General features: G+C 44.3%; 1 protein-coding gene across 4 annotated transcripts in view; it reads right to left on the minus strand.

Moving 5' to 3' along the window:
- The window catches only part of vps13b (vacuolar protein sorting 13 homolog B), a 443,292-nt gene that overhangs the window by 136,132 nt on the left and 293,408 nt on the right, over positions 1-13,752 (minus strand). The window lies entirely within an intron of this gene.

The following is a 13,752-nucleotide window of genomic DNA, read 5'->3' on the forward strand; positions in this document are numbered from 1 at the left end:
ACATGAGAATCCAATTTACATGAAAACGAATTATTGCTTTATCTGAAAACAAACCAAGATGCTTTATGCTTTGTTAGCATTACAAAAAAGGGATCACAGCGTCAAATAAAAGGACTGAGAGGTTCTTTGGTGACTTTTGTTTCTTGTTTGGATACTCTCTTTTACAAGAGGACACAAACCAAATAACTCGCTTGATTGAAACCATGGACAAATTGACCAAAGCAGCAGAGCATTGCATAGCCACAGTTAGAGACATTAAAGGCATGCTCCGGGGCTTTTTCTGTGGTTTTAAAATCATTTTGCACTTCTTACGATATTGGAATGTGTCTTTTTAAAAGGGGGCCTTAGCCCGGCAAATCGAATTGTTTTGTGCAGTGACTGTGGTATTGTGTACGAAGCAGCCGGGATTTTACGCTGAGCTCCGACGTTAACGGATGCCGGGAGAATTCCAGCCGTTGTGGCAATAAAAAGCTTTCAGTGACAGATGATATAAATCAATGCGAGTAGGTTGCCGGGGTTTCAAGCTTAGAATCAAAACAGGCAGCGTTTCTCTGCTACCAAGGCATGCCATCCTCAGCGGGGCCATGAAAGAACTCTCATGGGCTCCCATGGGACAGGCAAACGAGACAAACATATAAAACTAAATGCTACCTAGTAAATGATAAATCACTGTCTGTGTTTATGTACAACTGACACGTGTGAGGAAAACATGCATAAACAGAAGCGGCAAAAGTAGGGAAAACATTTCCATGTACTTTTCAACATTTGTCCCCAGGCAAAAATTTGCCTGCTTTAATCTTTGTAAACATTGAAGAAAGAACACTTACTGTAGAGTACCCCTCCCCAATAAAAACATTACAACACTCAGTGAGGACAGACAGAGAAGAATGACTATAGACTAGAGTGTGAGGATGGATGGTTGGATGGATGGATGGATGCAGAGCAATGTAGTCGGTGTGCAATGTGAAGACCTTTCCCAGGCCTGTCTGTCCAACGACTGGGTCACATCAATAAAAAACACTCCCATTCCTGCTAAAGGTTTGTCAGGTGTGTCATGAGAGAGACTCAGGGCCCATTCATCAGTGTCTCCGCTACCATGTCCAATACAATTAGCCCATTATAGTGGCCAGGCCACCCCCACGTTTCTCACAGCACCGTGACCACTCATGTTTAATGGGTGGGACGTCCCTTTTAATTAGCTACTGCTGTGCTTTAAAATGGGATTATGATTAATCTAAAAAACAGGGAGAGAGAGAGAGCGGGAGAGAGAGCGAGAAAGAATTCTCAACAGACCAGCCGTGTGTCCCATCCTATCCCACCCCCGTCTGCTCTGACCAACCTGCACATGGTTCCTATTATAGCATGTACTCTCAGCTGCCTCTCTCTCTCTCTCTCTCTCTCTCTCTCTCATTCATTCTCTCTTCTTTCTCTCTCACTCTCTCTCTCACTCTCTCTCACTCTCTGAGAATTTTAAATGTATATTATTGCTGTGGCAGAGATAGTGTTTCAAGACCTCCAGGCAAATACTAAAGCGACTGGCAGCACATTAGACAGAATGCTTGACTTATTAGATATTTCCTATTCTAAACAGTGTCATCAAAGGCTACGAACAAGAGACATATAAAACCCTGCATGCCTGCCTTCCTGCCTGTTCTGTTCTGTTCAGTTCTGCTGGGCCGGGCCATGTTTAGGGCTTCCATACGATCTGCCCCTGTGCCAGATCCCTCTCCTCTCCCTGGCCTAATGAGCACAGGATGTGTGCACTTCTTTTTCTGTAGAAATGTAAGATTTTCCAAGCAACGGGGAGGGGAAAGGAGGTAGAAAAGGGCCTAGACCTTCTCCATGTGTATTGTGTTAAGGGGGTGAAACTTGCATCAGGGTAGGGAGGTATTTAAAAAAGGTATCCGGCAAAGGCAAACATCCACTTTGAGCGCAGCTCCTCGTCGGAAGGGACAAATAAGCCGTGCAGCTGCTGGGAAAGACAGAGCCAGGGGAGACCGCCAGAGTCTCTATCTTTCACTCTATGTCCCTCTTCACATGCATTTACAATTACAGCAACTACCCCATCTTCTCTTTAACCAGAACTAACAGAGTGCCCGCTAAGCACATTCTTGTTCTATATATAGATGTTCTTACAAGTGGAATGAGGGATAATGGGGAACACAATCGGGGGCACAGAGGGAAAAGGGACAATATAAAAAGATAGGCGGGCACGGGCACGTGCACATATGCAAGTCTGTGAGCACATAGAGAAAGATTTTGGTGTAGTCTAGTAAATCCCACTCATTGGAATTAACTTGCACGTGCACGTACACGTACACGTACGTACACACACACACACACACACACACACACACACACACACACACACACACACACACACACACACACACACACACACACACACACACACACACACACACACACACACACACAGTTCACACGTATGTCTGAGCTTAGTTAAAGTTATATTTTGACATTCAGCAAGGCAAAAGGTATATTATATATACATATACACACATATATATGACCCTATAGTTTATGCTCTCAACCAATTTATTCATTGACAGAAGGCAATAAATTCGGAATACAAACATACATTGTAGCTACATGCTTGGTCCCAGATGAAATCCCCCTTTCCAGCCATTACTTTCTATTATATTATTATATAATGGCTGCACTGAAGCGCTGTTTCCAGATCCCAGTGCAATCACTCTCTGGACACACTTGATCATGATCACGAAACGTGCACACACACACATCTACACATTCCCCAATCCCCATTGGCCAATCATGAGGTCATCCCTCAGAGTCGCTAGGCAGAACATTCTGGAAAATGGAGGAAAATCCCCAAAGTGTGAAACCACGAGTCTCCGAAGTGCCAATCACATCAGAGCGCATCTGCACGACTTCTGACCCCTATTTCTGTCAGTGTAACTCATAACAGCTTGGCTTAGAGTTAGGATAATGTGCGGAAGCAAATGTCATATCAACCAAATGCCACCCGTTTGCGGTGTTGGCTGGCCGGTGGAATATGACTACATAACTTCTACATCTGAATACCCCATTTTCAACTTGATTGTTTCCAGCTGAATCACAATTAGGTCACATAATTCAGGTTCCGGGATCAGGAAACATATGAAAATCCGGATGTGTTAGGATGGTAGGGCAGGCAATGCTAGGCAAATGGGTAGCATGTGATCAATATACTAACAGAGGAGAGTGTTACATTATACAAAATGGATATATACGTAGTCAAGAGTTCAGACTGAAGGGTTGTGGTTCAGCTTTGTTGAGCTTAGTGACGTGATGTATTAGAAAACAAAATAAACACTATATTACTCGGATGACATCAAATCCTTCCAAAAGTGTACTTCTATAACAGTAACATACGCCGTAATTATTTTAGTCTCTTTAGTTTTATGCTACAGTCACAGCCTGACTCCTGACTTCAGCATGGCTGAAGGACACAAAAAAAGGAACAAATTAGACCTAATGAAAGTGAGTGCACGCAAGCACGCATGCACACACACATGCTCTCAAACAGTGGTTAGAACATCCCACAGTACATCCCTTCTGAGTGAGAAAAGGTCTGGTGGTGACATCATCAAAGAAGGACAGCACTGCTACACGAAAAGGTCACTCCGGTGTTATCATTAGGAAGTGACAACAGCGCTAATTGCGGAAAAGGTTCAAGGCAATGGTGAGGATTACAACTGGGACATCAGTGTTGAGTGGTAGAGGTCAGTGCGGTTACATCATTAGGAGAAGTACATGGATGCGGAGCTAAAGGCTTGAGGAAGACAATGATGAGTGGACAGAGGAGCAGACGATAGCAATAATGTGGCCTGTGAGCATTTTCACTAAACTTTCTGTTCCTTCTTGTAGGCCTGCTGTAGGTAAAAATGTTTCTAGCTGTCCATCCCCTCAAGCCACATCATCAAAGTAAGAACTTAAAATATCCAGAACAATTAACTTCAGTGTCCACTGTCCGATATTAGGAGTTTGAATGAAAAAGGGGGGACAAAATTATGGAAAATGGAAACCACAAACATTGTAAATCATACAAATTACAAAACAGTCCTGGCAAGTGAGGTCAGGTCAGTTTGTAATTTGTATTACGTTCATCTGAATCCTTCTGTGTTCTTGTAACTAGACTTCCAATTAAACAGCATGGAAGCATACACAGTAAATCTCTCTGCCGGTCCTGTTCAGCTGAGCTACTTAGTCTGAAGATTGTCTGGATGGAAATAAACTCCTGTATCTTGACTATATCAGAGTTTACAGGTTAAGCTCACGCTGTGCCGCTCTATTGTTTTGTGGAACCATAAAGCCTAAGGCAGAGCTCTGATGGAAGAAAACCTCAATGCAGCAATACCTCATTTTCATCAAAAATAATAACAATAATACTTAACCAAATGCCATAAAGACCACAATTCATTCTGTTATTTTCTGGCGAGGGGAGGGGGAGAGAGACATTTATAATATGAAGTCACTTCTCTTTGTAAGCCTTAACGGCGGGTCTCAAAGCAACAAGGCATCAAAGGCAGTCGTTTAATACATTGAACTTTGTTTCAATAACAAAGGCAACCTGCTATGCACTTCGGCTGAACCACAACAAAGCGCCAATGGAGGGTCGCGACCCCTGAGCTCACAAATGGATGCCGAACCCTTCGGAGTCACTGTCAACTGCACTTTAAACACGACGCACACCAAAGCGCAGGACAGGCGAGTGGGGGATTTTTTAACGAGCTCCCACCGCAGAGCACAGAGTGTGGGCGGATGGTTCAACTGCTTCAGGGTACAACGGCATGTTCCTCAACAGAACATGAGGGGGAATATGCAGAACTGTGCCTGGTCATCTCTCCCTCCTCTCCCTCTCCATTTATTACAGCCCCCCTCTGTACTATCTCTCTCTCTCTCTGGTTGTCTCCTCTGGACAGGATGGGATAAATAACAGCCTGCTAGTTTCCCTTTCGTGTCAGGGGCTTTTTTGTTCTCCTGATGCTACGTTATGGACAGGGGGATAGTAAACATCCGGGTGACAGGAATAGTTCAAATATGTTGACATTCCTAAAGCAGTGGGTCAGTCGGAAACCCTTCCCACCCAACGGAGAGGAGCGGAGAAATGATGACTTGGATGAATTAGACTTAGGAGAAGTCAGACTGTCATAGTATGACTGCAGGCCATATAGGCTAGAATAACCAATAGCACACCTAACAAAACAGGACAAAAGCAGAGTAATGTTATTAACATGACTCATGGTTTTGGATTTATGGTTTGGACAAACCAAGAATACAGAAACAAAGATAAAGCCTGTCCCTGTGCAGGGTGAGTCACTGCGCTCCATCTGGGAAGTTAGTGCATTCTTCACAACAAAAACGCTGGCTCCTGGAGATGAAACAGCCAGGGCCTTCCTTTTAGAACTTAAATGGCCTTCAAAACGTGTTCTCTCCGACATAAGTATTTGGCCCTGCATGCAGCCTCGGTTTGCTTACAAATATTTTGCCACAAAAACAGCGCAGATGGCAATCTGCTCAGTGTTAAAGGGGTCCACTTCCAGAGCTCTGACATGCAGCAGGCTGCAATGTGGTGCTCAACACACTGAGTTCAACTTCCAGGCCTTCCCAGCATGACACCAGGCCCTGTGAGAAGCTCGCCAAACTATCCATACCCTGCTCTTAATCTTCGGCAATCCACAGCGATTTAAGAGGGCTGACAGACACCACCATTGGAGGTCTTACTGCTTCAGTCTTCCACAGCAAATCCAGCCGGTCCAAACCAAACCAAAACCCTGATCCGGGATCCACCAACCAAATCCAAAAGGTTAGTTTTGGGGTGAACGTGAGGACATGCAGGATTACTCTGTATCTCTACAATTACACACCGGGTGTTTGAGTACGGCAGGACACGGCAAGACGTACGACTGACTGCAGGAAGACATTCAAAAATGTCAGAAGGCAATTGCTAGATTAACGCCACGGCTGTGTTAGTGAAAACAAACAGAGAAGGGAAAGGGAGCGGAGCATCATGATGTCAGCCTTCAGAAATGATACACAGAACATCTCGGCTGGTCCAGCATAATCTCTTGGCTGGGATTAGATGCTGCCGAACCGACTTTATCTCCAAAAGCTTCCATCGTTACTGATAAACAAGATATCAATCACACGATAAACAAAACAGGAACTGTAAAAATATGAAAACTTTGATGATTAAGTTACCATGAGTCAACAAGCAGAACTTGGCAAAACAGATGGTATCCATGAATGGATAGATGGCTTTTATAAAAATAAGAAAAATCCTTTATCATCAACCCCCATATGTACTGTACTTTATGTCCCCGTACAGAAGAAACCATATTCCTGACATTTCACATTGTTTGGTGACACTGATTAAACTGAAGACGAAGGCCAGATGTGGATAAAGGTGTGATGGTGAGATAGAGTGAGATGGAGAAAAGGAGTGGGGGAGGGAGGGGGGGGGGGGTATAAACACACAAAAACCTAAATAAATTGAGTATGTGTGGGGGAGAGATAGAAAGACTTTTTTAATTTCTGTAATCCCAGCCTCTGCACTATCAGAATCATCATCAGGCATTCTCTCTCTCCTTCTCTCTCCCTCTCCCCTCCCTTTCCCAGGCAGTGGAGTAGAGAACAACTGGCTCTCATTAGCCATCACCATCTCTATTTAGGTTTGAGATTTGTGCAGGGGTAATTTTCTAATCTAATATTCAGGCTCCAGTGTTTATACATGCCGAGGGTCCCTGAGTGAGGTGGGCTATGGCGCTGATGTTGGCGGTCATGGGTGTGAGAGCGACTGAGTGAGGAGCGAAGAGTGTGTGTGTGTGTGTGTGTGTGTGTGTGTGTGTGTGTGTGTGTGTGTGTGTGTGTGTGTGTGTGTGTGTGCAATAGACAGTGAGAGAAAAGAAAGGAACTGTGCTTTTGTCTATGTGTTTATTATGTGTCTTGTATAAAAGTATCTATGGGGGAGTCTATGGTGCAGAAAATGAGCAACTTGCCAAGACCGCTGACCCATCATCTCTTCAGTCAATGTTTACGTCTGGAGGGTAAAGCAGAGTGGCTCTGCACCACAACTATCCCTCACTCTCTTTCTCTCTCTCTCTCACACACACACACACACACACACAAACACGCCGGCACAAGAAATCAACACAAACACAGTCGCGCACACTCACATGCCACGACTCAAGACATGACATCCCGATACACAACGTGGCAGCGTGGAAGTATGCAGCTGGCTGATGCTCATGTTTCAGTCTGGCCCTACGGTTCATCCACACAAGCTGTTCAACTTAATGTCATTAGAGTTGGGCTTTGTGCCCCCGACCAACAAGACAATAGAAGAGCCTTCAGACTGCATAGTCTTCAGCGTGGCTCTCCTCCTCCAGAGCAGACACTGAAGCCTGCTCTTCAAACAGGAAGAGGAGAGATGCCTTCCATTAACCCATTCAATCCGGGAACGCATCTGTGTCATTTTAAGATTTCTTTGGCTATTGAAAAATAGCAGATATACAAGTGCCGCGCTATGAGCTTGTACTGTAGATCTGCTATTTTTGAAAAGAATCTTGAAAATGTGTGCAAATCTTTGAATATATATGTTTTAAAGCGAACAAAAACAAAACAAAAACTCAAGTCTTTGCTTCTAGGGGTCCCTGGAACAAAATATTTTACAAATGTTTGCTTTAAAAAATAAATATTAAAATATGTGCACAAAACGTCACGAAAAAAAAAGCAGATCTACAAGCTCATAGCTTGTTGATCTCATAGCTCGTCAAGCACTCTGTGCCGTGCTATGAGCTTGTATATCTGCTATTTTTGAATAGCCAAAGAAATAAAAAATGACAGAGATGCGTTTCGGATTGAATGGGTTAAGTAATGCAGCGTTCTTCACTAGACCGCCATGTCTGTGTTCTCTGCTTTAGTTACGGGGTCACGGGGAAACAGCAACGGCAGGGAAAACAACGGCGACCCAGGGAGAGATGGGGGGCTGTTGGGAGCAGGACGGGGAATGAAAGAAGTGGGAGAACATGGGGGAAGAAAAGGGGGAGATGAGCCCCAGGTGGCCTGCAGAGGACTGTGAGCGATGCGGTTCCGATCAACTTGAACCCTGGGGAGCGAGTGCATGCACATACACACATGGCGGTACAAAGACACACTTGCGTGCACGCAGGCCAGCTTGCATACACGTGAAATCCCCCAAAACGGTGGGAAGTCATACGCGAAGGTTTTGCATACACACACACATTCACAATGCCATGAAGGCGGGAGGAATCCTGGCGCTTTGTCTATTTACGAAGCTGAAATTAGAAGAGGAGAATTGAAATAATGGTCCTTTAATTTATCTCTGGATGCGTTCCCAGGGCTCCCAGTGCTGCATGTCGGCCTCAGAGGATGATGATGCAAGACCCCCGTGTCCCCTGCTCTAGGTTAGCTGGGAGGAACTCGATAAGAGGGGACACCCAAGGGCAAGGCTACAGAACCGAGTGGTGGAGATTCTATCAGACCTTGGATCAATTGTGAAGAGGAAAAACCTAGTGACTACAAAAAAAGAAAAGAAAAAGAAAACGAACCCGATGTTCAGATTTTCAAACACATTGAATATATCAGACAAACAGGGTTCAAGAGGACATGTTGGATGAAAAGCTCATTCAAGTGCTTTGAAATACGTGAGGACTAAACTGGGATTTGGGACTAGGGTTAAACAGGGTGGAAAACCTCACTGCATACTGTATCTAATGTTTGCATAATGTTTTTTCCACTTTTTTCGGCATTACCTAGATCCATCTGCATTTCAAACTACTGCATCTTAAATACTGTATCTTAAGCATTTATTTGGCATTTTACACAAAAGTTAGAAAAATTTGTGGTGTGCTTGATGATTTGTGTTTGACATGAACAACTGAGCCCAGCTGAGCCTCTGGATTAGCTTCGAGCAGGCAAACTAAAACAGGTGAAGTATAAAATCCAGCGCACCTCTTGAGTATCTTAAACATGTGAGCAATGTTTTTGAGCCAGATATCTCCAGTGGTTATATGGCACCTATACGAGCATGTCAGTCATTGGCTCGGACTAATTTAGGTTTCACATGCCTCTATCGGGTTACAAGGCCACAGTCACAGGCCAAGCAATGACAAAAACATTCACTCGTCTCACCCAGAGCTTACACATCCATAGATAGGAGTTTGAGAATAGTTAGAAATCTGACTGGTTCATACAGTACAAGATAGACATGATCTGAGCACATGTGATCAGCTTTGTTACAATTTGTTTTCTAATAAACCATTCTGTCACGCTGGACCACGGCACTCGGATGAAGTGAGTGGCCATTCATTCTGTTAATGTCACCTACTACCTACAGTAAATATTAAGCTGTGAGTCAGCTGTCTAGTTCAGTCTAATGTTACAGTCCAATTATATGTTCTGCAAAGTACACAGCACTGATGTGAGCGCTGTATGTCTGCGTGCTTTGTTGGTAGTTCTGTATTAACCCATTAAGACCTGAGGCTGATTCTACAAATGCCTTCTAAATCAGTAGTTTTCAAACTTTTTTGTGCCAAGGACCTCCAAAATGATATGTATTTGGCCGCGGACCACCATCTGAAAATGTTTTGTGCCAGGGACCCCCAGAAGAGAGGATTTGTGTAAAAAGAAATTCTAAATTATTCAAAAATACTGTTCTAAATCCTAAGAGTTTTCTGTAAAACTTATGTTGCTATATATATATAGTGTATAGCTAAAATCTAAAACTCCCGGCTTTAATGGGTTAATAAGGGTTACATCATTATTATTATTATTACCACATGCCAAAGCAGACTATGTTTGCAACCCATACCTGGTAATGAAGTGTCTTTCAATTCTGAAAACATTTCTTAACATCCACTTTAAAGCACAATTCACGTTAGTTGCCAATATCTTAATTTAGTATGGTCCCAACTCCTTTGGGGTATTTTTTTGTCCCTGTATATTTGCACATGAGTGAAATTTGTCCTCTGCATTTACCCATTCTATAACTGCTGTGAGCAGTGTCAGCCAGGCCGAAGCCGTGGCCGAGACTATGTTTTGCACCCTGTCCGTCCGGCCGGCTTGTTATAGTGCCACCAGGAGGCCGATTTTTGCAAAACACATTTTTTTGTATTACTCCTACAGATTTTGTCCAAACATCACGCAAATCGGTACACAGTATCTCTCAAGTGATAAACACGGATCTGTCCGATTTTTCATATTCCATCCTGATTGGCTAAGATTGACTTCCAAAGTTTGCAGGAGTGCTCCGTTTTGAACAAAATGCCTTAAATCATGAATGCAGCATGCGATTGCCGTGAAACTTTACACACACATTCCCACTAGGCCAAGATAGAAATGCCAACCAAAAACTTTCAGCCTCATGGTGGCGCTATAACAGGCCGATTCGCGTTTTTACCTTTGATCGATGTGAAACTTTGCACGCACACTCCCTAGAGGCCAAGGAAAAACCTCTGTCCTGCATTTTTCACATCGGCCTTTCATAGCACCACCAGGTGGCTGATTTTTGCTAAACACATTATTTGATATTACTCCTCCAGATTATGTCCAAATATCACGCAAATCGCAAATATCACATTATCTCTATACTCATGTGATCAACACAAATCTGTCCGATTCTTATCTGTCCAATTTTTCCATCTTGATTGGCTAAGATTGTTATGAAAAGTTTGCAGAAGTGGTTCGTTTTGAACTGGCCTCATGAACGCAGTGTCCGATTGCCGTGAAACTTTGCACGCATATTCCCACTAGGCCGAAGAACAAATGTCACCCTTTTCACATTGTCCTGTTATACAGTAGCACCACCAGGAGGCCGATTTTTGCACAACACTACAGATTACTCCTACAGATTTTGTCCAAACATCATGCAAACCGGAACACATTATCTGTGTTCCGGTTAGTCTAAGTTATGTGATCAAGACACATCTGTCCGATTTTTCAAATTCCATCAACATTGCTGGCCCACAATAACCTACCTGACCTGGCGGAGACCTGTGCTCCGAGGAGCACTTTTTTCCAGTTATTATTCCAGCACTCATCTGGGTAGTTTAGTATTAACATGTATGAAAAGCTGTCTCCCAAAGCTAGATAGACAGACACACACACAAACACAGAAATCGTCCGTGCCCCATCTGAGTCAGATGGTGAACATAATACTCCTCATCACCTGTTATTCTAGGTGGAAACTTGCTTACACAGGTGTGAACCAAAAAACTCTCACCTTTTCCCTCTCTTTCAGACAAAACCTCAGTACCAGTCCCAAAGAGTTCTATGGTATGTGTGTGTGTGTCTGTACTACTTGGCCCGGTGTGCCCTGCTTTTACTAGTCCCCAGGGTCTGTGACCCCATTTCCCCTGCATGCAGTCCGAGAGAGAGAGAGGGCACCGCGTCTCCTCCTCACCTGAGCCGACACCCGATCCCAGGGTTCATGGCGGGGGCCCGCTGCCTTCTTCTCAAAGGCGGCGTTTGTTTCCCCCGTCTAATAGAATTCTAACCTCCGTGATTTTATCTGGAGTTTTCACGCCAATTTCGACAAAACCGATTTGAGGATGGGGGGGGGGGGGGCAATTCAGCTGCTACTGATCTCAAATAGATTGAGTTTCCGAGGGGGCCAATTTAAGAATGTGCCAGGGTTTATGCTTTGAGAAGGGAGGGGCAGGTGGGGGTTTGAACTGCTCTGTGGCACTCAGCTCTGGGAAGGTGAGTTGTTTTGACTGGCTGTCAATTAGCAGTTGATTCACGTAGGAGGGGTCAGTGAGCCCCGTGTGCACCAAGAAAAAAAGATATGGTTTCATAACAAGAGAAGGGGAGCGAGATGAACGCTGGCTATAAAAATATGTATGTTTAAGATAAGCTGAAGCAGTGGTGCTTACTTAACAGATGTCAGGCCAGCCAGAATGGAAAGGGAGATGGACGCGCAGGGAGCCGTATTTGTTATTGCTCTCGGCAGCAAGTGGGTGAATGAAAATAATGGCAAATGAGTGGGAATGGAAGAGGGGGTGGGGTGGGGGGGTCGGTCGGGTGGAGAAGGGACCTGGGTCAACAGGCTGGTTGAATGGTTTGGAGCTGACCTCTCAGGGACTGAGCGCTAGAAATCGAACCGGGACCCAAAGCAAACACAGAACAGACACGGCTCTGTCTCCTTGTCTCACTCCATCACGTCTTGTCCCTCTCTCCATCCCCTTAGCTCTGGTTTCTCTCTCTCCTATGTTCTGTCTCTCTCACCTCACTTTCTGTCATCTCACCATTCGCTCTCATGCTGTCCCTTCTTACCACTGCATGCACTATTCTTCTCTTCTTCTCTTCTGTGGCCTCTTTTACGCCTCTTGTAAGCTTCTCCCACCCCTTCTCCCTCTCTCTCTCTCTGTGGCTCTAATTCTGTCCATGGGCCAGGAATGTCCAGAAGAGCTCTTCTGACACCTCACTGTCCTGGACAGCTCAGATGTAAAGAATAGACACCAGAGTCCAGCTTTCAGAGCCCAACAGCCACGAGACAATATGAAACACTCATCACAGAGAGGAGAAATGTTGGACACGGTTTACTTTAAAACATACACAGACATGGATCCAGGTCTGGGTCGCTTACAGAGCCAAGCTTGTCAACAACACCACCGCTTAGATAAGCTGTGTTCTGTGCTTTTGACATCCAACTAATACTCCTACGTGGACCAGAGCAGAATTGTTGTAGAGGAGAGCAGGATAGGTCAGTGAGCTTCTAGGCTCCCACAGTGTGAAATGTAGCAACATTTCAGAGAGACACTGGAGGTGCAGAAAACTCTTCATTTGTACATCTCAAACTGCTGTATACATTCCAGATCTTTAGAACTAAAGGTCATCTTCTTGTCTGTTCATTGACTAATACACTTGTTCTCATCTCAAGAGTAGAGACAGAAGCTTAACTATACTGTAGCTTCTGACTGTAGTTCTTCACCGGCCTCTGCAATATATTACGTCAAAACAATGAATGTCACCGGACTGTAATATAGCTTCTATTATTGTTGTCTCCGCCAGGAGACTATGTTTTCGCTTTCCGTCCCCCCCCCTCGGCCAAGCTAACATTGGTCAAGCCTCACGTGACACGTGACAATACGTTGAAAGAGTGTGCTCTGATTGGCTAGTGAGACGCATGACGTATAGCGGCCTATAAATAGATGTGTCACTTTGAAAGAGGCTTGGCCTCTTTCAAAGTGAGGTAAGACAGGAATAATCACGAAATGGCTGAGAAATGGCGGAGCAATACATTATGTAGACACACTGGTGTCATCACAATACGTAATATAAATAGCTTAGACAGGATTAATCAAGAACAGTACATTCCAGTACAAACTGATATCACAGTTGATGACAGATGATAGCACGGTTCTGCTGGCGGAGACTTGTGCTCCGAGGAGCACATTTTCTAGTTGGTAGTGTTGTCATTATATGTGTCACTATTGTTGTTGTTGTTATTATTGTTGTTGTCCATCTTTATGTACCGCACCCCCAGCTTCCCCCCACCCTACTAAACCCTGCACTGCCTCAGTCTCTTCCCCTTGTTCTGTTTGAGGTTTCTTCCCTTTAAAGCTGAGTCTTCTGTTGCCACTGTTCCTAAATAGTTGCTATGAACGTTGGGTCGCTGCTCTATATGTAAAGTGACTTGAGAAAACTTGTTGTGATTTGGCTGTATAATAAACATGAATTGAAATTGAATTGAAACCAAGCAAGATAAAC

The sequence above is a fragment of the Gymnoscopelus microlampas genome (assembly GCF_963454915.1).
Source record: "Gymnoscopelus microlampas genome assembly, chromosome: 3".
Classification (NCBI taxonomy): domain Eukaryota; kingdom Metazoa; phylum Chordata; class Actinopteri; order Myctophiformes; family Myctophidae; genus Gymnoscopelus; species Gymnoscopelus microlampas.